Here is a 26,464-nt window from a genome sequence, read left to right as displayed (position 1 = left end):
GTCAGCGCTTGTTTAGCCGGCGAGAGTAGACTTTCCTCGGCCAGTCCTTCTGACGTCTGCCGCTGGCTCTGATGTCTCTGTGGCGTCTCCAGCTATAATTAGTCTTGTGGAGATTTAACGGCCCATATTTGCTCTCATGGATCTATAATTTGTTCCCTGGCAAATCATTTAGGCTGAGTGCAAAGTGAAGTTTCATTACTTGTTTATTTTTAGGCTATAACTGTACGTTACCGTTGTAAGTTAGCCGACTAGCACTGACTTTGAATGTTTGACTGAATTGTTTGCTTTATTTCATGTGTAGCTTATTATACGTTTTGTATTATTGATCATACATAAACTTGCATTTAACAAAAAGAGACTGGGTTGTGTTTCATGTATGGGAAATATATTGACTATTCAAGTCTAACATCACAAATTCAAGTCAATTAGACTATTACTAATTTTTTAATCAGCTGTATTTTATTTTTCTCTATTGAGTTTATTTGTTGTCCTTGTGTTATTACTGGATAAAAATCCGTTTTAAAAAAAATGAAATTAAGTGTTATGTATTTTAGATTCATGCATATTTTTGAGTCATTCACTATGTTTTTGTCCATAATAAATCACCTAAAAAGTTTGAAACCTACACCTTTGTAACATAGCTTATTACAACACTGTACACACTCTTGACTGGTTGTTTATTGTTTGTTTATTATTACTATTTGCCAACAAAGCTTTAAAACAAATTAGATAACCATCCAAAAAGGAATTAAATCAAATTGAATAAAAATAAATACAAATTAAAAGGACACTATAAAGCCACAGAGCATAATAACCATAACCATAACTTAACTTAAATCGCAATATAAAGCCTAAAAACAATATTGCACAACGAGCCAGGCTTTTCAAATAAATAAACAAACAAATAAATAATTGTAAAACACACTGTGGCTATATTTTAGGGCCTGCTTTAAGGCATATTTGCATTAAAAAAAACAAGCTCCCGGACCTTGGCTGGGCTGAGCCTGTTTCTTCTGTCCGAGATAATCTGCCCAGTCTTCGAAAATACTCTTTCTGATGGCACAGATGTGGCCACGATGCAAAGTCTAGCCTTCATGACCTCAGAAAGGCTTTTATAAACAGCTGAACATCTCCTCCACCATGCCAGAGGGTCTGATGTTCGGGGTAAGAGTGGCTCTGCAAGGTAGGCCCGCATCTCCACCATAGCATCTGATGTAATTGAAGTGGTAGCAGAAGGCCTCAAGCTTGCTACCCTCTCATCAAAGTCTTCCCAAAACATGGCCCCTGCACTGGAAGACGCACCAGAATCTGGAGGATGCTCCTCTTCAGTGTGAGTTGGATTAATCGCTGCTGCAGCTGCTGTAACCCTTTTCACTGTGTCTTCGGCTGCCTGGTGGTTGACAAAGGCTTGCTTTTTGAACCTTGGATCCAAGCAAGTTGCATCAGCAAGCTTCTCAATGAGCTCCACTCTGTCAAACCTTCTAGTCATTTCTGACATCAGGGTGTCCACTAGTTTTTTTACTGGTGCAAAGCTGGAGGGATTCCTTTGACTCCGGGCAACAATCCTCTGAAGACCTCTAGTCATCAATATGATTTTGGAAGCAGTCACAAACCTACAAAAATGTAAAAAAAAATGTACATACTGTACATATAACAAAGCCAAAATCAATATTACACATACTAGAAATACATGATTAAGAGATAGAGTTTAAAATGTGGTTTTGATATGAATGTTAATCAAAAAATGTTGATTTAAAAATACTTACTTTTCTGCACTCACTTCAAGCCATTGTAGAGATGATTGGCTCTTTGATGTCAATAAATCTTTTCAACATATAAAATGTTGAATTCCACCTTGTGGCCACGTCCTGTTTTAAACGCAGCTGCTCTTGACCCATTTGTTTTTGCGTGGCCTTCAGCTTATCGGAAGCAACTGTATCTGAACTCAACAGTTGACTTTACCTTTTGCAATATTTCTTGGACCTCTTTCAGTGCAGCTCTCACAATAAGGTTCAGCACATGGGCAAAACAAGGTATGTGATCCCAGTGGACGTGGTCTTTCAGGGCTGAAACAATGTTGCTGGCATTGTCTATGACACAGGCTACAATTTTGTCAACCACACCCCATTCATTTGTAACCCTGGTCAGCTCACTTGCCAGGTGAGCAGCAGTGTGTCTCTCAGTCAAGACAAAGCAGTCCAGGAGATAGGAGGTCATCATAAAATCCTCTATGAAATGGCAAGTCACAGCCATGTAACTTGTGGTAGTCACAGAGGTCCAGCAGTCTGTTGTAAGACATACAGCAGATGCATTCTTGATTTTATCCATGATGTCTGCCCTTAACTTCTCATACAGCCTAGGCATTACAGTTTTTGTAAGTGTTTTTCTGCTAGGTAGGCTGTATGATTGGTCCAGAAGAAGTGAGTATTCCTTAAAGCCCTTATCCTCCACTATAGAAAAGGGCTGAAAGTCGCAAGCAATCATTTTGACCAGAGCCTCATCAAGTTTGTTCTGTCTTAATGGATCCATTGGTCGTGTAATGAAGCTGCTCATAGAGGTTTGCTGTTGTGGCCTCCTTGACCTAACTGCTCCTTGGATGGTGGTGGGTGCTGCTGGTATACTGGATTCTGCAGATGAGGTGCCAGCCAAAGAAGTCGAATATCCAGCTGAAGAGGTGCTGGTGGTGGAAACAGCTCCAGCTGCTGCAGGGCCACCATCTTCAACCTCTGTTCTAACTTGTGCTAACAGCACAGTTGGATGTGAGGTTTTCAGGTGTCTTCTCAAATTTGAAGTGCTTCCTCCTTTGGTGCAAAAAAATTTCTTGCAGATGTTGCATTTTGCCTCAGTGGCCGAAGTTGCCACAAAATGAGTCCAAACATCACTCCTTTTTCTAGAGCTCATCATGATCTGTTTGAGTCTCTTCTCTGCTCTTCACCTTGTGCAAAACAACGGGGGATTGGATGGGTGTGAAAGGGTCACTGTCCCCTTGGTGACAGCCTTGAGTGACAGTTGCAATATAACTCAATCATTGGCTAAACCCTTGTTTGACACACACACACACACACACACACACACACACACACACACACACACACACACACACACACACACACACACACACACACACACACACACACACACACACACACACTTTATCTGAAAAATAAATGTTCCACCATTATTGTCCCTGTCCATCACTCTTTTAAATGTTTATTGTGCATCTGTGGTGTGTTTTATTATTAATATTATTGCTGTTATTATAATATATAATAATAACTCACATTGTTATATATACATGAATATATATATATATATATATATATATATATATATATATATATATATATATATATATATATATATATATATATATATATATATATATATATATATATATATATATATATATATATATATATATATGCTATAATAGGCCTATAAGCTATGTTACAAAGGTGTAGGTTTCAAACTTTAGGTGACTAAAAAAAAATCACTAAAATAACACTAACCAACAGTGAATGACTCAAAAATATGCATGAATCCAAAATAACAGATTTTTATTCATTAATAACACAAGGACAACAAAATTATATAACAACTCAATAGAGAAAAATTAAATACAGTTGATTCAAAATTAGTAATAGTCTAATTAAATTTGTGATGTTAGACTTGAATAGTCAATATATTTCCCATATTTGTATATGTCTGATATTAACTGAGAATTATATTATCTGATATTAACTCGAGCTTTGGGTGCTCGAGCCCCTGCCCTTTTTCAAAATGAATCAAAAGTGCCCCTCTCAGACAAATATCAATGATAATATTGTGGTCAATAAAACTAAATAAATGTGATTATTATAACATGACAATGCATACAATAGTAACGAACGGCTCAAAAGTCGGACAATTTCTGTTGAGGCGTTGCCTTAACGCGTTGCTATGGGTTGCGTGCGTTTTGATTGACAGCTGATTTTCCACTGTTCGGAAGCGGCTCTCGAGCCAAATATGGTCCTTTCAGAGAGTGTGTGGCCTCACGGGAAAAAAGTAAACCAATATTTTTTTTTCATCCATAATCAGAGCTAATGTGTTGATTTAATTACAAAGCTATATATACAGAGCTATTTATTTTAAAGTATTACACAATTCACCAATGCCCGTTTGTCATGTATAGGCCATATATTCACCAACCAATCGTGATCTGGCAAAGCAAGTTCAAATTCCATTGAGCGATGTGAAGCGGTAATTATCTGTTCTTATTCATAAATCGGCTGAAAATTACATGGACAGACGAACTAACGTTTGTGGAACAATTTCCTGCGGTTTGGCTCATTTTCACTGACAAAATGGATTTTAACAGACAACAAACAAATCCCTGCACAAAACCACAGCAGCAAAAGTCGCATTAATGGTAAGTAGTGTTAAATTCACTTGTGTTTATGTAGCCTATATTGATACATCGTTTACTATTTCATGAAACTATCAAAGTTAACAAAACCCAAGTGCCACCGGCACCTACAGGCCTATTAAGTGAAGTGTGGCGAAATGGTTACATGAAAGGACTTTATTATATTACCATTTTTGAATATTATGCAGCATTATGAAATAAGTATCTTATGTTCATCAAGCCTGCATTTATTTGATAAAAAAACAGCAATATTGCGAAATATATTAAATAATGGTTTTCTATTTTAAAATAATTTAAAATATAATTTATTCCTGTGATCACAGCTGTATTTTCAGCATCATTACTCCACTCTTCAGTGTCACATGATCATTCAGAAATCATTCTAATATGAGGATTTAATGTCAATGATGGAAACTGTGATACTCTTTTAAAGATTCTTTGATTAATAAAAAGTTAAAAAGAACACAATGTAATAATATTTCACAATATTAGGCTACTGTTTTTTCGGTATTTTTGATTAAATAAATGCAGGCTTGATGAGCGTAAGGATATATACATATATATATATATACATATTGCCCCTTTTTTACATTTGAGCCCCTGCCCCTGACGAACTCTCTGCACGGCCCTGCAGACGAGAGACACGAGAGGCGGAGAACAAACGTGATTAATATGAAGTTGCAAAAGAAAGAATGTTTGGATCAGGAGGTGAGGTGAACTAACAGAGTTAGACTGCAATAGCCTGACCCAACAACTAATCAATTAAACATTTCAGTTTCTTATAATTTGGCTTTGGTTGCAGTACCCTATTGTAGCAAGTGGCTGATTTGTAATGACTACGCCACCCCGAAAACGGGGAAATTATCAAAAAGAACACGCAAATAAGCTCCACTTGGAAAGGGCAAGAGGCGTGAGTTTCCGTTTAAACAGATATCTTTATTAAAGTTAAAAAGAGTTGACAATTTAAAATCCTCAACACAGCATTTAATTGTTGTAGTCAAATGAAAAAGAAAACAAAATTAATCAATGCAAAGGGAGGCTGAGGCTTCCTTTATGAGAAGCGGGCTAGTATGGTACACCCAGTGCACAAAAGAAATCTCACCAATCAAAAATCACATCCACAAAGAATCACTGCAAATAATGACCAGAAATTGTGACACAGCAATAAATGACAACCCGTACTAAAGTGAAGCCTGTGTAACCCAACACCAGCCCGCTCCCAAGGAACACTCAGCCCCTGCAAAACACAGAAAAGAATTACATTAAAAGACAAACAAACCAGAATCAAAATACTGAACAAATATAAACAAAACGTAGGCTACAATACTCAAATTAGAAAAACGTAAAAGTATTAATTAAAGAAGGCAGCGTATACTGTCACAGCAGCAAAGATCAAACTCAGAACTGATCACGGCTCAAGATTGCAATATCACCGAGATCATTGATACCGCATAGCGGTAATCACTTCAATTAATAGTGACTGTTAACAAAACAGTCAAAATCACAAAAGGAACTGAGAGTTGGTGACAGTAATACAAAATAACTCAATACAAATAACAAAAACAAATTAAACCAACCAAAATAACGACCACAACAAAAGGAAACAAATATCCAGCCCACTGAACCACTGGACTAGAAGTGTCTGATGAACCAAAGCAGCAGCGCAGCCCAGAGCGCGGATTGGAGAGAGAGAGGAGGGGAGAGAAGGCGCAATGCCTTAACGAGGACCCTAACCCCCAATTTCCACCGGCTGCGTTACGGCTGCGGAACGGCTCCGCTGCGTGACAGCTCCGTGTTCCGTCGTCCGTCAATACCCACCAGGTCCGGATTTGTTGCGGAACGGCTGCGGTCATGACTGACAGCTGACGTCACGAGGCCCCATGTAATCTCGCGAATTCTGGTGTGATCGCGCGATATGTAGTTTCTATAAACAGAACTACCAAACCAGGAACAGTTTCCCATCCTTTTTAATGTTGTCCTTATAAAAAGGATGTGAGGGGTCATAGATGATGGGTTGATTCTGTACCTCAATAATCAGCATTTCTTCATCCATCGTGTCAACGGGGTTAAAACAAGCCTTTCTCCGCCCATTATGACGTTTTCAAGGTGTAGTGTAGGGAAAAATGAGCGCGGTGTATTTTATTTTGAAAATTAAACGGATCTTTTATTTTGTTTCTGGCTGTTCTGTTTTGTCACTCGACTTCCTGTCCTGCGTACTCTGCCCTGTAGTGCTGCGGAGCGCTCCGGCATCCGGCAAAAATAGAAGCTCTGCGTATTTGATGCGTTGGGCTGCGGATCGCCGGAGTCGGAACGCAGCTGTAACGCATTCAGTGGAAATACACTCATTGACTTTAATGGAAACCTATTGACTCCGCCGCCGTGACGGAGCCGTAACGCAGCTGGTGGAAATTGGGGGTAAACGTAAACATTTATTACACTTTCAACTTAAAACATACACGATTTACAAGGGAGAAACAAACTACTCACCTTATTAGACGACGGGACACTCACAACCACACACACACGTCATACTGTAGCTCCTTTAGTTGATGGGTGAACAGCTGGTGCACCGATCTGTCTACTGTGCTGCCCGGACGCGCAGGTGGGCACCCTGTAAACACACTGCGCTAAAACGCATAACTTACAGGAAACTTAAACCAAACTTCACAACACCGAATGTACCACATTAAAACGTACCTGAGGGTAAGCAGTACACCACGCACACACAAAACTCTGGCGGACCAACGTCACACTAAAGGCCCGGGTATACTTCACTTACCGTGCCCGGACGCGTCACGCGCGCAGCCCTGTCCGCGCGTCTTTCAAAGTATACTACACAACGGATGCACGCGGATGATCGCGTTCGACACATGCGCAGTAAAAAAGTGTCTATGCTCTACCAGACATCAGATGGCAGCATTGAGTCCTGTCATCAGCGGGACATTCGCTGGGCATGGTCGGAGAAGAACTGTAGTGCATCCACCATTGCAACATAGTTTGGAAGAAACACTGAAGAATAAAAAATTCTCAGTTTTTTTTCCAAGCGTGTTGTTTTTAAACCGGTCTTTGCACACTCTTATTCGACGGCTGAACACTGTGATCAATACTGTGCGTATTGCCACCTAGTGGACTCTTCTGTACTGCTGGCGCATGCGCTGTTGCACGCGGACCGTCCGCGCGGTCTCAAAATTTGGGCTGCGCGCGGACGGGCTGTGCGGCCGGCCGTGAGCCCTCCGCATGACGAAAATTACGTCATGCGGGCGGTGCACGAACGCGGACGGCCGAAGTATACCCGGGCCTTAAAGTAAAGATCGCATGATATCACTCATAGCATTCAACTCTTACAACAAAGCTACATTGCTACAAACACATTAGCCTGGATGCCAGCCGAATTTAGCCCCGCCCACAAAATGTTTTGCTCGGGCAATTCGGTCTGGACTCGCTCCATAGAGGAAAATTTTATGCCCGAACAGAAACTGTTCGGACCAATGAAATTGTCAGGGCGGGCTTTAGACGATGATGGACAGATGATCAACAGTAACGTAATCATCCACATCATCGAAGGCTCTTGGGTTGAATTTGCTCTTATCCTAAACGGAGAACTTGTTCGTATATGCATTCACCTTCACTATTTCTCTCAGAAACGATGATCGTGTTGGTAAGTACTCTATGTATCCTTAAATTATTTTATTACTGCCAAAGATCGTTTACACTCTTCTTTTTCTTGTAACGTTACTTAATCCAGCGTGCGTACATTTTCTCAATATGTGACGTGCGGGACAAGGGGTGAAAATGCTGTGCGGTACAACGCAAAGCGGGACGGGTGGTCACCCTACTGACAACGGGTTACAATGACATCAATAACAGACAAGGACACACGGCAAACATGAGGGCTTAAATACACTGAGACTAATGCCGCGTTCCAGGCAATCCGTAACCCGTGTTTTTCCAACCTTCTACCCGTGAAAGTGGACTGGAACGGCAGCCAAACCCGTGACTTCCCACCCGTGAACTCGGACTAGATCGATGTACTCCCAGTCCCAGTTACGAGTTTTGACGTCACATAGCCCGCGAAGCAACAATGGCAGCCTCCTACGGATGCAGTGTTTATGAAACAAGTATACAAATAACGTAAAATAAAAGGTAGGCCTATAACAGCTTTTCTTGCCGTCTGCGCTGTTTTTCTCCTCCGTTTCCCTCAAATAAGCAAGGAGTAAGCACCTTTGGCGATAGAAATGATTGTCAATGAGCATACAACCCGTACGGTCCGCCATGCTTTGTTTACATCTAACTACCACACAATTCCTTGCACTCAGGCAGTTTGGCGTGACTTTGCCTGGAACGCTATAAAGTAGGGATGGCTGACGCGAAACTGACGTTTCGGCGCTTTGCCGAGATCCCGAAGCGCAGATGTATGGCGTTCCGAAGGGTTCTTTAATATGCACTGCATGAAAAGTGGGATTTTCGTCAGTATGTGGCACTGTAGATTGCCGTGAAACTTCAGGTTTACGACTGTGCACGGCAATTTGCAGGCAACACCGAAAACTGCCGTAAATTGTCGGAAATTGACGTGGGCCTTGCTTGGCAGTTGTCCCCCCATGACCCCCCCTCCCCTTAATTCTAGGGGAGGCTTTATCATGTAAATGAAGATGCTGTGAGCTACACAAATGCAAATCAGAGTAGCAGCAGGGGGAGTTTTATCTAGGTTCTGAATTTTTTTGACTAAAACAAGTTTAAAGTTTAAGTTAAAATGTTAACTTAAATTTAAGTTAAATGTACTCGTTTTAGTTCACATTACTAAATTTTTAGGGCAACCAGTTTGCTCCAATTTTTTAAGTAGATTCAACTTGTCCGGGCTCACAGTGTAGATTAATTACTCTGTATGTCATTAGCAATAACCAATGTTATGTAAAAAAAATAAAAAAATACAGGACAGCAGTTCATGTCTTCAACCTTTAGAGAGGTTATGTGATGCAACAAGACAATGAACCAAAGCACACAAATAAATCAAGTAAAGCATACAGTTTACATACCAACATTAATTTTTCCACCCTGCACTGTGAATGATTTTTTAAATGGCTATTAATCATAAATGTGAAAAGTACAAGTTTGTTTGTTTATAGTTAAGTCAGATTGTGTTTTTCTGTAATTGTCATTTAAATTGAGCTCACACCACATTTTATGAATTATCAATGCAGATTTTCAAGAGGTGGTTTCCTGGACAGGGTTTAAATTATGCCAAGAGTAGGCCTTAATCTATTTAATCGTGAGTTAAAAAATTGTTGCCTGGAACAAAGATTAAGCACAGATTACTAACACCTGGACTATGAGTCCTGAACTAAAATAAACTGGATTCATTTACAGTTTTATCTAATTGCTTACACACAATTTCTGAAAATATGGCTCCATTTCTTGTAACTCTACACACAAAACATCAGACATCTCTTGCAAAAGCAACACTTTGTGCAAAACTATTTTAACTATTTCCAAAAATGTTGTTTTTGCATATATCTAACTACACACAATGCACAACTGAGGAATTTACAGTTGAACTGAAATCAACTGAACTGAATCAACACTGAAGTCACTTGAGCTGAATATTGACACGGAAACTGCGAAGTTTAGCTCGGAGTCGATCGAGAAGAAAAAGGGTTAGATCCGTTTTTTGTCAATGTGAGTATTTTTCAGGTTGCTTATTGTCTTTATGGATTGTATTACAGTTGCTGGAAGCGAGAGTGTGCTGGATGAGGTGGACGTTTGGAAGTCCGCGACCATTGAACTCATATCTGACGAGGAAGACGGCTTTGTTGACGGGGTGTCTGGATGGATTGTGCGGCCACCGCCCTCTCGCAGCCTGGAGCTCGACGAACTTTACATTACATTACGAGACATTACTGCTGCACTGTACATAGTTGTGTGTTTAACAATAAAGCTCTTTCTTTGAGTAAACCGCTGTGTTTTATAAATGAAGCCCTTTCTTTGAATGAACAGCTGTATGCTTATAAATGAAGCCCCTTGTTTGAATAAACGGCACGGTCCGTATAATTTTCCCATATATTCCTTGATGGTATGAATACTTCATAGCACAATAACATTAATATGAAACAAATTATTACAACATAAATAGGGCTCGGGCGCTGCGTTGCATTCTGGGACGTGGCGGCCATGTTGATGGCCTCGCGAATGTAAACATACAGCAAATCGAACGAGGAGAAGCAGAGTTGGGAGAAAGAAAAACTATGTTAAAATCCCGAAAAGGATGTGGAATTTACCGGGATACGTTAAATAGGGAAGGCAGGGACCGGTATATGGACAAAATTGGAACTATTAACGGTTTGGATTCATATGAAATTTGCAGTTCAAAAATGGATGGGTTCAGGAGCTGCAGACCATGAAGCCTATGTAACGTTAACCTTTTACCTTGAAGCATTCTGCACCGTTCTGTGTTCTCGGGTTGCACTACTTGCAAATAAACACTGAAAAATATCTGATTGTGTGACACTTCTTGCTTTTGCACATTATACGGTTATTGCGATTGTGTGACACTTCTTGCTTTTGCACATTATATTGATTTAAGTATATTTATTTTGAAGATTGTGGGTATGGATGCAACAGACACTTATGGCTGTATTTAATGCACATTTATTTTATTTCAACGCTAGGGCTCATGTTTGTCAGAGCACAACATACATACACAATCTTATAGAGGAATGTCATGTATTCGTCCTTGCTTGGCAACACCATGTGAATCGGTACTTTATCTGACAAAATAGTGTACTTGTTGCGGACGGTTACAATCACCCTTTCCACGTGAATTCGGAGGTGGGCATTTTTTCTTGTGCTCCCCACATCTCTTGCATCCAGCTGACAGCGTTCTTTTGTGAAAGCAGGGATCTTTACCTCGGCACACATAAGTCCCACACTGTCCTTTATGTCAAAGCCGCGATCAGCCAACACCATATCCCCAGGTAACAGTTTGTCCATTTTCGAACTTTTTCCCATGGCGATTATGTGATCTAGTGTTACACCCCACAATGCAGCAACGGTTTACCATGGTTTCCAATAATAACGCCAAATTAAGACACACGACTGAGAGGGAGCACGTCTATAAACAGTGCGCAGTAGTCCGAGTAGCAGCAAATGAGGCCATCAACATGGCCGCCACGCAAAGTAATGACGTCATACGCCCGAGCCCTATTATATATTTATTATTATTATTGGGGTTTACATTTATAATGAGCCAGGGGGACCAATAATGATTGGTTTGCAGTGATCTGCCAACCAATCACGAGGGATTTTTCTTTTTTAAATGTAGTGGCTTCAGCCAATAGTGAGTGAGTAAATTCAAGTCTGGCCGTTGACTCTCTGGTTTCGCTGCTATTCATATGCAAATTAGAGGCGTCGCACCTCCGCGCGGTCTCTCAGCGGGGGGCTCTCCACCTACGTCATGGTTCGTTTACGACAATTTGTGGCACAGACGAACGCGACGTTCGCTGCCTATAAATTGTCGAAAACTGCCGAAAATTAGGGAGATTTCCAGGAGTATACAGGCGTTTACGGGGTCGAAAATCCCACTTTTCATGCAGTGATGACTTCGCTATGGCGCGTACTCCGTGCCAAAACCTAACATCCGAACGACCGATCGAACGTCTATCCGAACGTCTATCCGAACGTCTATCCGAACGTCTATTACTTTGAACGTCTTACTGAACGGGTGGACCCACGTGACGACATGACGTGACGTCAACGTCTTGAAATTATATATTTTTTTACCATGTAACTATCCAAGCTGATGTGTAAAGACTCTAAATGGACACTACAAGCACTAAATACAGATATTTTTACATAAAAGAATACTCAACCATTTCCTGCATCCTGCTGTACTTCCCTGAATAAGCCTTTAAAGATGTTGTAGCTATTCTAAGTGTTTCTGAGTGATGAACTGAAAAACCTATCATGACTTTCTCTGTATTCCATGACAGAAGGAGCTAATATTTCGAACACCACTCACCTATTTTAACTGTACATACAGTAGTAGGCTACTGTTCATTAATGTCTTTGTATTTTCCCATATTATTTTATTTATATGTAGGCTATATCAATTTTTATGTAATCGTTTGCTCTTTAAAAAAATATATTTGTATGTGGTCTGTTATTGTTTTAGAAGTAAGAGTTAAAAGTTAGAAGATAAAGAGTTTTAATTTCAAGGTCATGGGACCATGTCCATTGACTTTTCATGGTAGTAACAGATTGAGATTATTCAATAAACACTTTGTTATTTTCATACAATAAACATATTGTCATATTGTTATTTGTTATTTATTTTGTTATTTTTTGTTATTTTTATCATGATTTCGTCTCCTTCCTTCTGATATTCCCTCTGCTGACTCGTGGGCTTGTAAAACAGTGAGTTAACATAAGCTGTTGATGTTTTTGGATATTAAAAGGAACTCTGATATATGAATATATTCTGCAGAGAGAGAGAGAGGTCATGTCAACTCAACACTGGATCTACCATGCATTTTCACTGTCTCTCATGTTCTCATTTTATATACAATCCCAAATACTTGGTAATGTACATACAGACTTTATCCCAGTTTGTAAGATTGTATATTTTAATATTAGAATCAGTGCTAATAATAGTATAGGCTAGATGCCAGATATATTATAAATTGTTTTAAGATTAAAAAAAAAACATTGTTTCTGGATAATATGGATTTTTTTTCACGGTTCTCTCACGATTCTGAAAACAAAATATTAATACAACTAAACAAAATAACATTGATACTATGAGGTTGTAGGCTACTATAAATTAGTCTATTATTTAAATGAATGAATTTATAGGCTATAGCCTATACAAAAAATATATTTTATGAATGAAGACTAGTTCATCCTGAGTTTTTGAACGGATCTCTTGAATGAATGATACAATGAACTACATCACCTAGTGGAATAGTATTGTAACATAATCTTTATTTAAAGCATTACTTTCAAAGGTAATTTACTCATTTCTGGACCATAAACTTTTATTCCAATACTTTCATTATTATTTGATGTTTGCAAAACATAAATTATTATCTTTTAATGAATAATAGTTCAAACAAGCCTTAAAATACATATTGTTGTCATATTTTTACCAGACCTCAAAATTAACCCATAAGTAAACCAGCCACAGCTTCTTTTTAAGGTGAAGAAATTGGTCTTGCAATATTCCTAACTTGTAAGTTGCATTAATAGGCTATATATTAAAAAACATGCATACAAAATAGGCTAAATAACAAACTAATAAAAAGTGGATCAAATCTAAGCTTTTATTTCAAGAACAATAGGCGGAGTTTCACTTTTGTGTTTGGGGGGGGGACCTTGGGTATGATTTATATTATTATAAATAACAATAATAATGTTATTTGTAATAATAAATACCCCCCCCCCACACACACACACACACACACACACACAATAAAATAAGAAATGGACTTTAACTGTTAGCACCAGTTTCACGTGCCTCAATCCATGCAGAGTTTTTCAGAAAGTCAGCCGCGCACCATTAATCTATTTCAGAGTGCCAGTATGAGATTAATGCAATGTTTCTGCTCAAAACTCACTCTGTGACCTTATGCAGATATTATATATAATAACGGACGGATAAATATAATGAGACCACTGATCATTTATATAGGCTAGATCAGTGAATGAGACAGAACGCTGAAATTTGCCGACATCGTAAGGTAGCCTAAATTATTATCACGCAATATTGACTAATGCAGGGACGTCACTAGGATTGGAATACAGGGGGGGCTTAGCCCCCAGGGTATTTGTAACTTGCGTTTGCAAAATCTTTGCACTCACATCTAGAGCTACACTGACGTCAACAACCAGTCAAGAAACCAAGATTTTAAGAAGTAAAACGTGACAGACATATCCTCTTCTTCCATTTCTACTCTGTTAAAGAAAAGTTACTGTAATGTTAGCTTTTAGACACATCAAAGCTGATTGGGGAATTTACTTAGGTCAGATTTTGCTCCTGATGAGTTACTATAAGCAATGACTTATATTGTCTGTCTGCTCATGTAAATGTATGAAAAGGTAATAGCATACTATATCTAATTCCTCTCTATATAAGATAAGTTGTCCACAGAATGCTATTTAATTACACAGAACCGCATGTATTCAACCCATTTTTTTTCAACCCTAAAATACAAATATACCGCTAAACCTAAAATTGAGCTAAACCTATACAAATAACACAGCTGTGCAGTTTTCAATTTACCCTATACAATAGCCTAATGAGATAACATTGTTTAATATTTGAATCACAGCTTATATAGGCCTAGTGTTTTGACATCGACAACCCAAGTGCATTTTACCTCAAACTTGCGACTAGTTAACTTTCTAAAATAGCAATCGCTTCTCGGGTCGACATTAACTCACTGACAAAATTATATTCTGAATTAAAAATATTTTATACCACTTTTTAATGTGTGATTGTGTAAAGGTGTTCACGAGATACCAACCTTTCGCGAACTTGCTTTCAACGTCGAACACTCGTTCTCAAGAAGACGGCGGTGAGCACGGGCTGTGTGTGTGTGTGTGTGTGCGTGCGTGCGTGCGTGTGTGTGTGGGTGTGGGGCGCGCGTGAATGAGAGACGCAGGGAAAGGAGATGCAGCAGAACGTTATTTGCTCTATGAAATACATTGATAAAGACAAAAACTTAGGACATTTAATCCATCATTTTATTTTAGCTAGTTTTGCCAAACACATTATAGATTTGGTTAGTTATCGTTTTTTTTTTGTAATGCCTCGTTTTTATTTTTATTTCAGTTAACGACAACCCACCTAGTTTTCGTTTTTTCGTTCATTTTCGTTAACGATTATAACCTTGGTAACGGAGATGAATCCTCCAGGCAGTTTTTTGCAGGAGCGCTCCGGTCTGCAACGCTCTGAAAGCTGCCACAGTTCACCAACGAGACGCGATCATCTTAATAGCACAAGGACTCTTTGTAGCCTACTTCTGTCCAAATATCGACTTTTCGGCTATTTTTTTGTAGCTGGATATATATAATTTGTTGCATCTAAATATGAATGAGGAGGATACGGTTATTGATAAATCAAATTGTTATTGTTGTTCTTATTATCATTTAGGGGGGCTTAGGAACATTTTGGGGTAGCTTCAGCCCCCCTAAAATAGGCCATTTTCATCAGTCTGTTGGTTTTTAATTATCATATTAAGAAAACATGCATGCGTTATTTTGCCTTTTTAAGAAAGTATTTCATTTATTCTTTTTGCGGCATAGTTTTTCACCTAGACATATTTAACAGCGCTTCGTCAGACGTAACATCCCGCCTTTCACAAATAGCCTACAACAACAGCCGTTTTTAAAATCCTATCCAATGGTTGAAAAGAAAGGAGTAAACACGGTCACTAGTAGGTTGTGACGGCTGTCAATCAAAATGTGGAGCGGATTCGTTCCATGTAGAAAACGAATGGATAATTCGGTAAATTGGTTATATTCTTAACATATAATATAATATATAAGTATAATATATAATATTTCATGTTGCTTTATATTTTATTTGTTCAGTCAGATCTGATGCCTGCTGCCTTTGGGCTCAGTGATGTTGAATTTAAATGACATGTAAAATGTTACATTGTGATGTAATGGTGTTTTCTGGAAGGGACTAAAGAACAAAGTATTTTTATCATCTGAAAGGCAGAATACATATGTTTTTATTAAGTTAGATAGATAGACATTGTGTAACAGTTTCAGGTTATGTTTTAGTGTCGGTAACATGTCCCACATTGTCCCACACAAACTTAGTAATTGTCCCACATTTGGTTTGTTTGATGGTGGTCACCCTAGTTGTCAGGCAAGTCTTTGTTTCTTTGTTAAGTCAAGTCAGTTTAGTTTGCAACGTCTTTGTTTTATGTTTGGATTTTGTAAATAAAAAGCTGCACTTGGGTCCAACAACTTGCCTCCAGTGGTAAACTGTTACATGTATAAAGCACTATAGAAATAGAAAGTGACATGAATGGTATGCCTATTCAGTATATACCGGTATTTACAAAATAAACAAATGCAAGGGTGAAAATGTATTTGTTTTGATTTCTAAGTATTGAAATGAGCTATTTACACAATAAACAGAAATGCAAGGGAGTAAATATAAATAATAAAAACTTTCAAAAAAAATAATGCCTTTAAAATGGCAGTGTTTTCCAAAAGAAAAACGAGCTGTTAGTTTTGAATAACGTGTCTAATGTGTTTAGTGTTTGTTTTACAATTGCAAACTGAGTGTAAAGCAGTTTTGCAAAGTTGGTCTGAAGATTAGGTATATGAGTGAATGGTTTCACTGAGTGGGCCTCTCAAGTAACACTTTTAGTGTGTAAGCACTTTTTAAAAACTGTAATCGAAAAATCCTGACAAAAACAGCTTCCACAAAAACATTAACCAGCACAACTGTTTTCAACATTGATAATAATAAATGTTTCTTGAGCACCAAATCAGCATATTAGAATGATTCTGAAGGATCATGTGAGACTGAAGACTGGAATAACGACTGCTGAAAATTCTCACAATCACAGAATTTTTACACACTAATTTTGTAATTTAATATGCATTTATGCAAACTAGATGATCTATATGTGGTCTTCAATGTAAGGGTCCAACGTAATGTCAAAGTAAGTGGAAGATGGGGAGGTTTCAGGGTGATTTTACTAACCTTGACTATTTTTTTTAAGTGAAGTTTTAGTAACTAATTTCGGGAGGAGCACGTTCAGATAATTAAACCTTCTAAATAATGGAGCACGCCAGATAACGTAATATAATCAAACCAAAGTGGAGCACGCCCAGATAATTAAAACCTAATTAAACACGAGTGGAGCATACTGAACTAATCAATTCAATCAACAACAGGAGGAGTGTTTATATACAGCTGACTCACCTTCCTTTCGTTGACAGTTTCTTAGCATCCCTCCACCACCCCATCTCCTCACTTGATTGAATAAAAACCTATTAGACATCTACTCAATCCATAACGCAATACAGTCTTGTTCTAGACCAACCCTATCACGGGGGATACTCTGGGTTCGGGCCAAAATTCCGAGCCCGGAGCCCTCCCCCGGACAGCACGCCAAATACGCATAATCTTTTACTCCATTTAATTTGATGTAAGTGTGAACTCGTGAAACATGATTCATTACTGACCGTTTATGCTAATACATGGCACATAGAAAATGGGCATGAATCATTCCTGTTTGAGATTTTTGGATTGACCACAAACACAAAAGACATCATCAGCATTCTGTCTGTCATTCTTACTGACACACATAACGCTCACATACACAGAATACACTGAATGCTACAGCACTGCAAAAATAGAAAGCTTGGGTTTGTTTGTGTGTGAGAGGAAAGAGTGGGCCGCATCTGGAATGGAATGGAGAGGCGGCTGGAGCACAGCCAGTGTTTCATATGTATGAGAGTCTGACATACAAGAGCGATTAGAGAGAAAAATAAAAAAGAGCTCTGTTGTCATGCGAGCGCTGGCTAGGTTCTCATGAGAACTGAAATCATGTGCCAAAATGAGCACTCCTGCCCCCTTGTGGTGAACCTGTTAAAAGCAGAAGCCTTCTTTTCCCCCATTTTATCCCACTTACAGCAAAATATCTTAAAGTATAAACCATTTTTGATAGAGAGCAAAATGTACATGTATGGTTAACATCTGCAGCGTTGAGATCATAAAACACAAGTTCTAATCAAAAGCAGAAGCCATCTGCTTCAGGAGCTCACCGAGCCATGGCAGCTGTGTGTGTCACAGGAGATGAGCGTTTCAGGTCTCAAATATAGGACAGCACTGTAACATGGCAAACGTGCTGACACACTCTGACCCTGAGTACTGCCAAAAAACGAATACAACACACGGAGCGATTCCTACAGTCTAGTATGATTTTTCTTTGCATATTTTTCATGGAAAGGAAGCGAACAAGTATCTGTAAACTCATGCAGCAACAGCTTTTAATATAAGAAAAAATGGCTAAATAATAACTTGTCTTACTCTTTCATAAAACAAGAGTGGGCTGCATAATAGGAGGCACTAGCAATATTTACATTGACTGCAATAATACTGACCTTATTCTAAATAAGATACTCAAAATTATTTAATTTATATTTCCATTTGCATTTGAGGTTTTTGATTAATGAATGCTGTACATTATTTATACCCAACTCTCAGTTTAGTAAATAGATGGAGTCTTGCAGTCCATGTAAACATGTCCTCTGGAGGCCAGAATCCCCAAAATTTGAATAGCACTGTTATGTAAACATAATACATAAAATCATGCTCCATGCAGTACCATCTCATCTAGCCTGGTTCAGCATTCATATGAACAGATCATTGACAGGTCAAAGACATCTTTAGGGGAAAGAGAGATTTGACCTATCTGAAGCAAAGCCGTGACCCACATAAGATACTACAAACGAAACAATCTACGAAAACAACTTCTTTGACCCAATCCAGTCCAAATGCAATCATTCCACGTCTCAACAATAAGGATTGGACAGTGTGGTCGTTTCACATCAGCTGACAGAGCTGTCTATTGTCTTATTAGGCCAGTGCTGGATTTTCACCAAGTCTTATATTCACATTGAAATATTTGGTTTTCTATAATATATTGACCACTGTAGCTCAATTCTAATGTTATCCAGCTGGCTAAGATACAGTAGATTAAGTTTTGTCAAAATGTATAATTGTTTTGGAATTTAGAATGGGTTGAAAATGCTAAATCATCATGTGTCTTTATTTATTTATTTATTTTCGGACAAAGTGTGGTATAGCGCTTTAATTACCAGTTCTTATTGCTTAAAAAGGAATCACTTCATTACATTTATTTACATACAATTTATATTATTAATTAAAAAAACTATGATTAAATTGCTTTTATTGATTATAATTACATTGACTTAAAAACTACAATATTTGTAAACAGAACTTAATTCTGCTTTTAGTTCATTAAAAAAAAATGTTTTATGCAAAAGTAAACCAGTGAAAACACGGCAAAAAAGGCTTTTCTTATTTAGTATTTTTGTCTTGTTTCCCGTCTAAATATCTAAAAAAAATTATAATTATTATTGTTTTCTGGAAGATAAAATAAAAATGAAGCAAGTTTTTGCTTAAAACAAGCAACATTATCTGCCAATGGGGAAAGAAAAATAATATTGTTTCTACTTTAAATCTTGTTTCTTGTTTCTGTTTGGGACTGATTCTTTGGCAGTGAATCCATTAGCAGAGCAAGTACAAATTTGATCTACTGTCCCAACTGAGCCAACAATAGAAAAAGGGCAGTCGTGGCTTAACGGTTCAGAGAATCAGAATGGTAAGCCGAAGGTTGCGGGTTCGATTCTCAATAACGGTGGGAAATGACCATGGTGTGAGGTGCCCTTGAGCAAGTGTGCAGTGTGTGTTCACTACTCACTGCTCCTAATGTGTGTGCACTAACTTGGATGGGTTAAATGCAGAGGACAAATTCAGAGTATGGGTTACCTTCACGTCACAATAAATAAAATAAAAAGATGAAAAATCCTTGTTGTTGATCCTTACATTTTCCTGCAAGCAACACACTTTTTTTTTTACTCTGAACTATGTCAACCCTTTAAACATGATGCAAAGCCTCTGTAAGAAGCCCATTCACCTTACCAGACTGATAACAGTGTGTTAGCGGGGTTGTGTGGCCATTGTCTAAAAGCACAAACATTTTCCATTTAAACCCTTTATGCAGCAACTCATTTAACACAACTTAGTGGTCAGTTCAGAGCAGAGAGAAGCTTACTACCTAAAAACATTTCTGTACTGTTTCAATTACACAGTGACACACTTTAAACCACATGACAAGATGCCATGTTGTCAATATGGCTGGTGATTGGCAACTTTATTATGACCTGTTTATATTAGGAACCTTTAGATAAATGATCGGTATAGACTATCTATGACCAATGTGATTTGTTGATTATAGATGAATCATTGTGCCACTGTGCACACAAGCCCAACACAATTTGGGGTATTTAGTGTAGCAACGATCCATTTCAGCTGAAAAATATGAACTCAAAAAACAAATATCTATGTCCATCAGAGTCTTCTTACCGGACTGATCGTTCATCATTCGGATGGCTTTGGCCTTAGCTAGCTCCAGTGCTGTGACCCATCTCTGCCTCTCCACCTCTGTGCTGGCTTTCAGATGATAAGTGCGCCCCCCGCTGCTCAGAACAATATTGCAGGCGTCTTCGGTGTCAATGTGCGCTGTGGCCAGGTTGATGGTGCCACGACACGTATGGGCCATCTCCGCCTGCGTCCTACCATAAGTGACCAAAACGTGGAGGGGAGACAGGAAAAGAGAGGTGTGTTAGTACATGATGGGTTATAATAGTGTTAAATCATTAATACAAATTTCCAGTTTGGCAAAAAAAGATGCATTACTTGTTAAGCATATAAGTGTGTAGGATAGCTGTACTGTGGATGAAGTCACATGTACAGTGAATGACATCATGTAAATTAACATAGATAAGTTGTGTGTGAGAGAGAAAAACACTGAGTAGCCATGAGTGTTACATTGCTATACGCAGCTGCACAGAATGGAGGTTAATGGCTATTGTGTGTCCGCTGGCCAAACAACAACACTCAAACAAACCAGCCAGTGTCACAGAGAGAGAGAACAGAGCGTGATGTAAACCCTGATAGAGAGATCAGGAAGAGAACTTACAGTCCCATTATCAAACAGCAAAGAAACTACTGAGGCATGTCCTTGTGGAAACAACATTCCTCGAACGAGCAAAAGAGAAAAGCACAGCATGATAGATGCAGAATTAGCTTTGTTTACTCTGTTCTCTACAAAACCCCTGACCTCAATGCCGCATAAGGATCTCCATTAGTGAGAGACTGATGCATCACTCAAGAAGATCAATCGCTTAACGTGCCATTTGAAGATTATTGCCATCTGCAAGCATTTTTTTTGTTTTCAATTTATTAATAAACTTGAGTAAAAGAATAGTTGACAAACAAGATTCAATTCATTGAAACTGACAAATATATATTTAAGTACAGAACAAATACTCTCTTGATAAATATGAGCTCTTAAAAATGGCATGTATAATAATTTACAAGAATGTAACAATGTAACATTGTTTAAAATAATGTTAGACATCATAGCAACAACCCTAACATTGTGGAAGTATAGAGAGAATGATATATAGATAGAAACTATAGAACGGTAAAACAATAGATAGACAGAACGATAGACTGAACGATAGGTAGAACAATAGATAGACAAATAGACAGATGGTAAAAGTGTCTGGTTGAGGGTGGCTGGTCTTTTAAAGTGTGAAATATCTCAGGCCTGAAAGGATCCCAGACCCTCTTGTGAGTCTGTCAGGCCTTTCTGAGGAGCTCTAATTTAACCAAGCCTTGAGTAGAGGTCTAACAAAAGCATATAAAGCCTCACAAAACACAGCCAGAGAAAGAGCTTCCTCACTTAGCTGCTTACGAAACACTGATTCAAACACCACACCATGATTCTTTGCTTACTCTCAGAAAGAATGGGACAGTAAAAGGCATGAAGGGACAAAGAGGAGAAGCAGAAAGGTGGGGAAACACACAGCGAGCAAGATCCCTGTCTCTCTCTGTGTTAGTGTTTGTGTGTGTGTTACTGCTCTGGTAACCCGGTATCTGTTGCACAGCTCTGATGGAATGTCAAAGCTCTGACCTCTCAGAGAAATTGTGAGAAGAACTCCACAGTTCAGAGCCGGACAGACATTTCTGACACAGATACACACTGTGTTTGTGGAAATGATTGTGTCTGTAATGTAACGTTTATATTTTCCAGCAGAAGTGTACGTGTGCATGAGTGTGTTCTAAAGCAGTGGATCTCAACTAAATGCTAAATGTCAACAAAATTGCTTTCTTTTCAATTGTTCTTGTGAGCTGCATGCAAAAGAAAACATAGAGCACAACTAATGTAGTCTGAGGCCCTGTTTTCCTTTTAAAATGCGCAACTTTTGCTACGGTTAAGCCTGGTATCCACATTTCTCCAGAGTTTTCCACCCTTGAAAATGGAGATTGAAAACTCCAGGATTGCGTTTCAGTGTAGAAGGACCAAAATAGAGTAGGCTTCCCACATTTGCTCCCTGATTGGGTCTTCTGGATCACTGTGTCATCTGGCTCATCCCTGTTTCGTCAACCATATGACCATTACGATACCGGAACACGACAATAACAGACCAGAGCCGTCTCTCTCAGCGGCTCTGTAACACAACACCGACGTGTTGCCTCCGATCTTTCGAATATTCCGATCTATTATGACCTCTGACCAGTAAAGTTGCCAGCATAATAATCATACGCTGTTTGTTAATTGGCCAGAGGAGAACTGGCACCCACTGAGCCTGGTTTCTCCCAAGGTTTATTTTTCTCCATTAGGTCACCTGATGGGGTTTTGGTTTCCTTACACGTGTCGCCTCTGGCTTGGCTTGCTCAGTTGGGGACACAACATTTTTAAACTAAATACCCAAATACATTTTAACTAAATTAACCATATAAACTAAATTACTGATCTAATTACTGTTCTAAAGCCCACACTGTCACTGTATGATAATTGAAATGAACTGATGACATCACGTTTTCTCCAAAACGGCTATACGGCTGAATACAATTCTGTTGCATTATTTTCCTGTTTAACACTGTGAAGCTGCTTTGAAACAATCTGCATTGTTAAAAGCGCTATATAAATAAAGTTGACTTGACTTGTAACAGACCAGCCTTGGCGACCGTGTAAATAACATGGAGACGGAACTGCAAGATTTGTTGACTTTGTTGTCTCTTTTGAAAGGTTATTTCAAAGAATTACTTAAAAAGACTCATAAGTAACCAGTTGGAGTCAGTCAAACAAAACTTTCACTGAATAAACTAACTGAATCGGTTACTGAATCAACATCTGACTCACTAAAACTGCAGGTTTTCATTACTTCTAGTGACGTCAATCTTGAAATAAAGTTTTGTGTACTTCAGGGTTGTGAAACTTAAATGGTTACCCAAAAATTCAAATTCTTAATTAATTACTCACCCGCATGTCGTTCCAAACCCATAAGACCCTCGTTCATCTTACACTCTAAAAACGCCAATTAATAAAATGTTGGAAGAGCAAAAAAATATATGTTGAACTAATTTTCTTTCTTGTGCTTAGTTAAGAAGACATATTATATTAAGTCTGCAGAAATATATTTGAAAAACATTCAATTAATTGATATTTTCAAATCCAGTTAACATTTAGAATTGCAAATGTTGACTGGACTAAAAAACGCAAATCCAGTCAATATTTTATAAAAGTAGGCTATTAAGGCCAACACAATATTTTACACACAATATTTTACTATGGAAAATATATTTTAGTTTGTGCTGTTTAAATGGGCTGTTAGAAATATTTGATAATATATCAAAACAACATTTGTGAAATTAGATGTATTTTTGATGTTTTGTTTATGATGGTAGGCTTATCTGCATTATGATGAGAAGATGGATAACACTTTACACTTCTATATACATATTTAATATAAATATATAGTTCATTAACATGTAGTTAATTTTTTTATTTAATCTGCCAAATTTTAATGAATAAATACGTACAAGAGCTCATTTGACTTCTCGGAATTATCTGTATTGCTCGTTTGACTTCGCGGAAGGATCTGTATTGCTCGTTTGACTTCGCGGAAGGATTGTTACAGATCAAAGGACTTTGCGCAGTTCGCAGGTTTCTTTCACCAGGAGACAGCATATCAGCAGCATAATGTGTTAATAAAAGCGTAAACTATATTTAATTATATTTGTGTGGATATTTAACGTTAGAAGTGTTTTGTAAGTTATATATCCAAGGGAAATGGGGATATTTAAGTGATGTCTATGTCAAGTTCACTCGTCACCGAATAAATGCTCATATAAAACGTCTCGGTTACGGATGTAACCCTCGTTCCCTGAGGAGGGAACGGAGACGTAACGTTAGTGACTAACGAATGGGGGTTTCGCTTAGAAGCCTATCATCTTCGAGCTTAGAGAAAACGCCCAATGGCGTGCCAATGCCATGGGGCATGCGGAATTTGCATACGTAACTGCGCCTCACCGTGTGAGTATATAAGGAAGTACGTGGCAATATCGCATTATGTTACCTGCTTGAGGAGCCAAGACTGAACTCCTGCGTTCCAGGTAGCACAGCTGAAGTGGCAACGGGACGTTACGTCTCCGTTCCCTCCTCAGGGAACGAGGGTTACATCCGTAACCGAGACGTTCCCTTTCGTTCAGTCACTACGACGTAACGTTAGTGACTAACGAATGGGGGTCCCAATATAATCCCGCCACTCAGCTGTCTTCCAGCACCCTGCGTAAGTGTGAGTACCCTGTCGTAAGACTAATACGGACGAAGGACTCCCACTTAACACAGGAATACCAAGGTACACTGGGAAGCATATCCCAGTGAGGGAAATGCCAAGATGCCTACCCGTGGGGAGGACTTAAGAGACACATATGAGCCGGTAGGGGCTGCATATGGAAGATCTCTAGGGTACCAGCCGAAGGTGGATTTTTAACCCTAGGGGTGGCGGGGACACGCCAAGGGAAGAAACCCGCTCACTGCAGAGGCTTACGGTGAAATACACATGTGGGGGTCGCCGGAGGGGAACCATGCACATGGGGCATCTGGCCGGACATGAGGGTCTGGGCTCGAAAGGGCAGACAGAACTGATGTCGGCGTCGACAGTGCTGGAGGAGCTCAGGGCTCTCGGGGAGCTCACCTGAGGATAGAATCGCAGGTATCCAGTCCGTGGAGTGGAATGGCGAGCAAGCGAAGACACCTGAGCCTGGTCCATTACCGGCCCCTCGGGGGGGCGAGTACATAGTCGGACACTGGCTCCACTCAGAGATTGTAGAATCTGGCGAATGTGTTGGGTGTCGCCCAGCCTGCAGCTCTGCAGATGTCTGCTAGCGAGGCGCCATGCGCTAAAGCCCAAGAGGAGGCCACACTCCTAGTGGAGTGTGCCCTCACACCAAGGGGACATGGGCGACCTTGCTGCTGGTAAGCCAAAACAATGGTGTCCACTATCCAGTGAGACAGCCTTTGCTTTGAGAGAGCACTTCCCTTCCGCTCTCCACCATAACAGACAAAGAGCTGGTCTGAGGTCCTGAAACACTGCATCATGTCTACGTAGGCGCGAAGGGCGCGTACTGGACAGAGCAATGCCAAGGCTGGGTCTGCCTCCTCCAAAGGCAGCGCTTGCAGGTTCACCACCTGGTCCTTAAACGGAGTGGTGGGAACCTTGGGCACATATTCAGGCCGGGGTCTCAGGATCACGTGAGAGTTGGCCGGCCCGAACTCCAGGCACGCTTCGTCAACCGAAAATGCCTGCAGGTCCCCGACCCTCTTAACGGAGGCCAATGCGGTCAGCAGAGCCGTCTTCATAGACAGGAACTTAATATCAACCGACCGCAAAGGCTCAAAGGGAGGTCTCTGCAGAGCACTTAACACTACTGCGAGGTCCCAAGAGGGTACGAGAGGAGAGCGAGGAGGATTCAGTCTCCTTGCTCCCCTCAGGAACCTGATGACCAGGTCGTGCTGACTTACCTTCTTGTTCTCCAAGAGATCGTGGTGGGCAGATATTGCGGCCACATATACCTTGAGGGTGGAGGGAGACAGCCTTCGCTCCAGCCCCTCTTGGAGAAATTCAAGCACGGACCCGATCGGGCATTTCCAGGGGTCTTCTTGGCGGGAAGAGCACCAGGTGACGAAGAGGTTCCACTTCAACGCATAGGCATGCCGAGTGGACTCTGCCCTAGCGGAAGTGATGGTGGCGACCACCGTAGGTGGTAGGCCACTCAAACCTGCCGCGTCCCGTCTAGGAGCCACACGTGGAGGCTCCAGAGGTCGGGACGCGGGTGCCATAGGGTGCCCCGTCTCTGAGTAAGGAGGTCCGGTCTCAGAGGAATAGGCCAGGGAGGGGCTGTCGCAAGGAGTATGAGTTCGGGGAACCAGGTCCGGC

At 39.7% G+C, this 26,464-nt stretch overlaps 1 protein-coding gene across 1 annotated transcript in view; it reads right to left on the bottom strand.

The window, feature by feature from the left end:
• The window catches only part of LOC307124761 (ankyrin repeat domain-containing protein 34B-like), a gene marked incomplete at its 3' end in the record, with an annotated part of 84,067 nt that overhangs the window by 42,887 nt on the left and 14,716 nt on the right, over window positions 1-26,464 (bottom strand). Inside the window, exon 2 of the mRNA XM_079814206.1 lies at window positions 20,538-20,746. The remainder of the gene's footprint in view (window positions 1-20,537; window positions 20,747-26,464) is intronic.

This window comes from Gobio gobio (assembly GCF_949357685.1).
Source record: "Gobio gobio genome assembly, chromosome: 4".
In the NCBI taxonomy this organism is placed as follows: domain Eukaryota; kingdom Metazoa; phylum Chordata; class Actinopteri; order Cypriniformes; family Gobionidae; genus Gobio; species Gobio gobio.
This window is presented reverse-complemented; position numbering and strand designations above follow the sequence as displayed.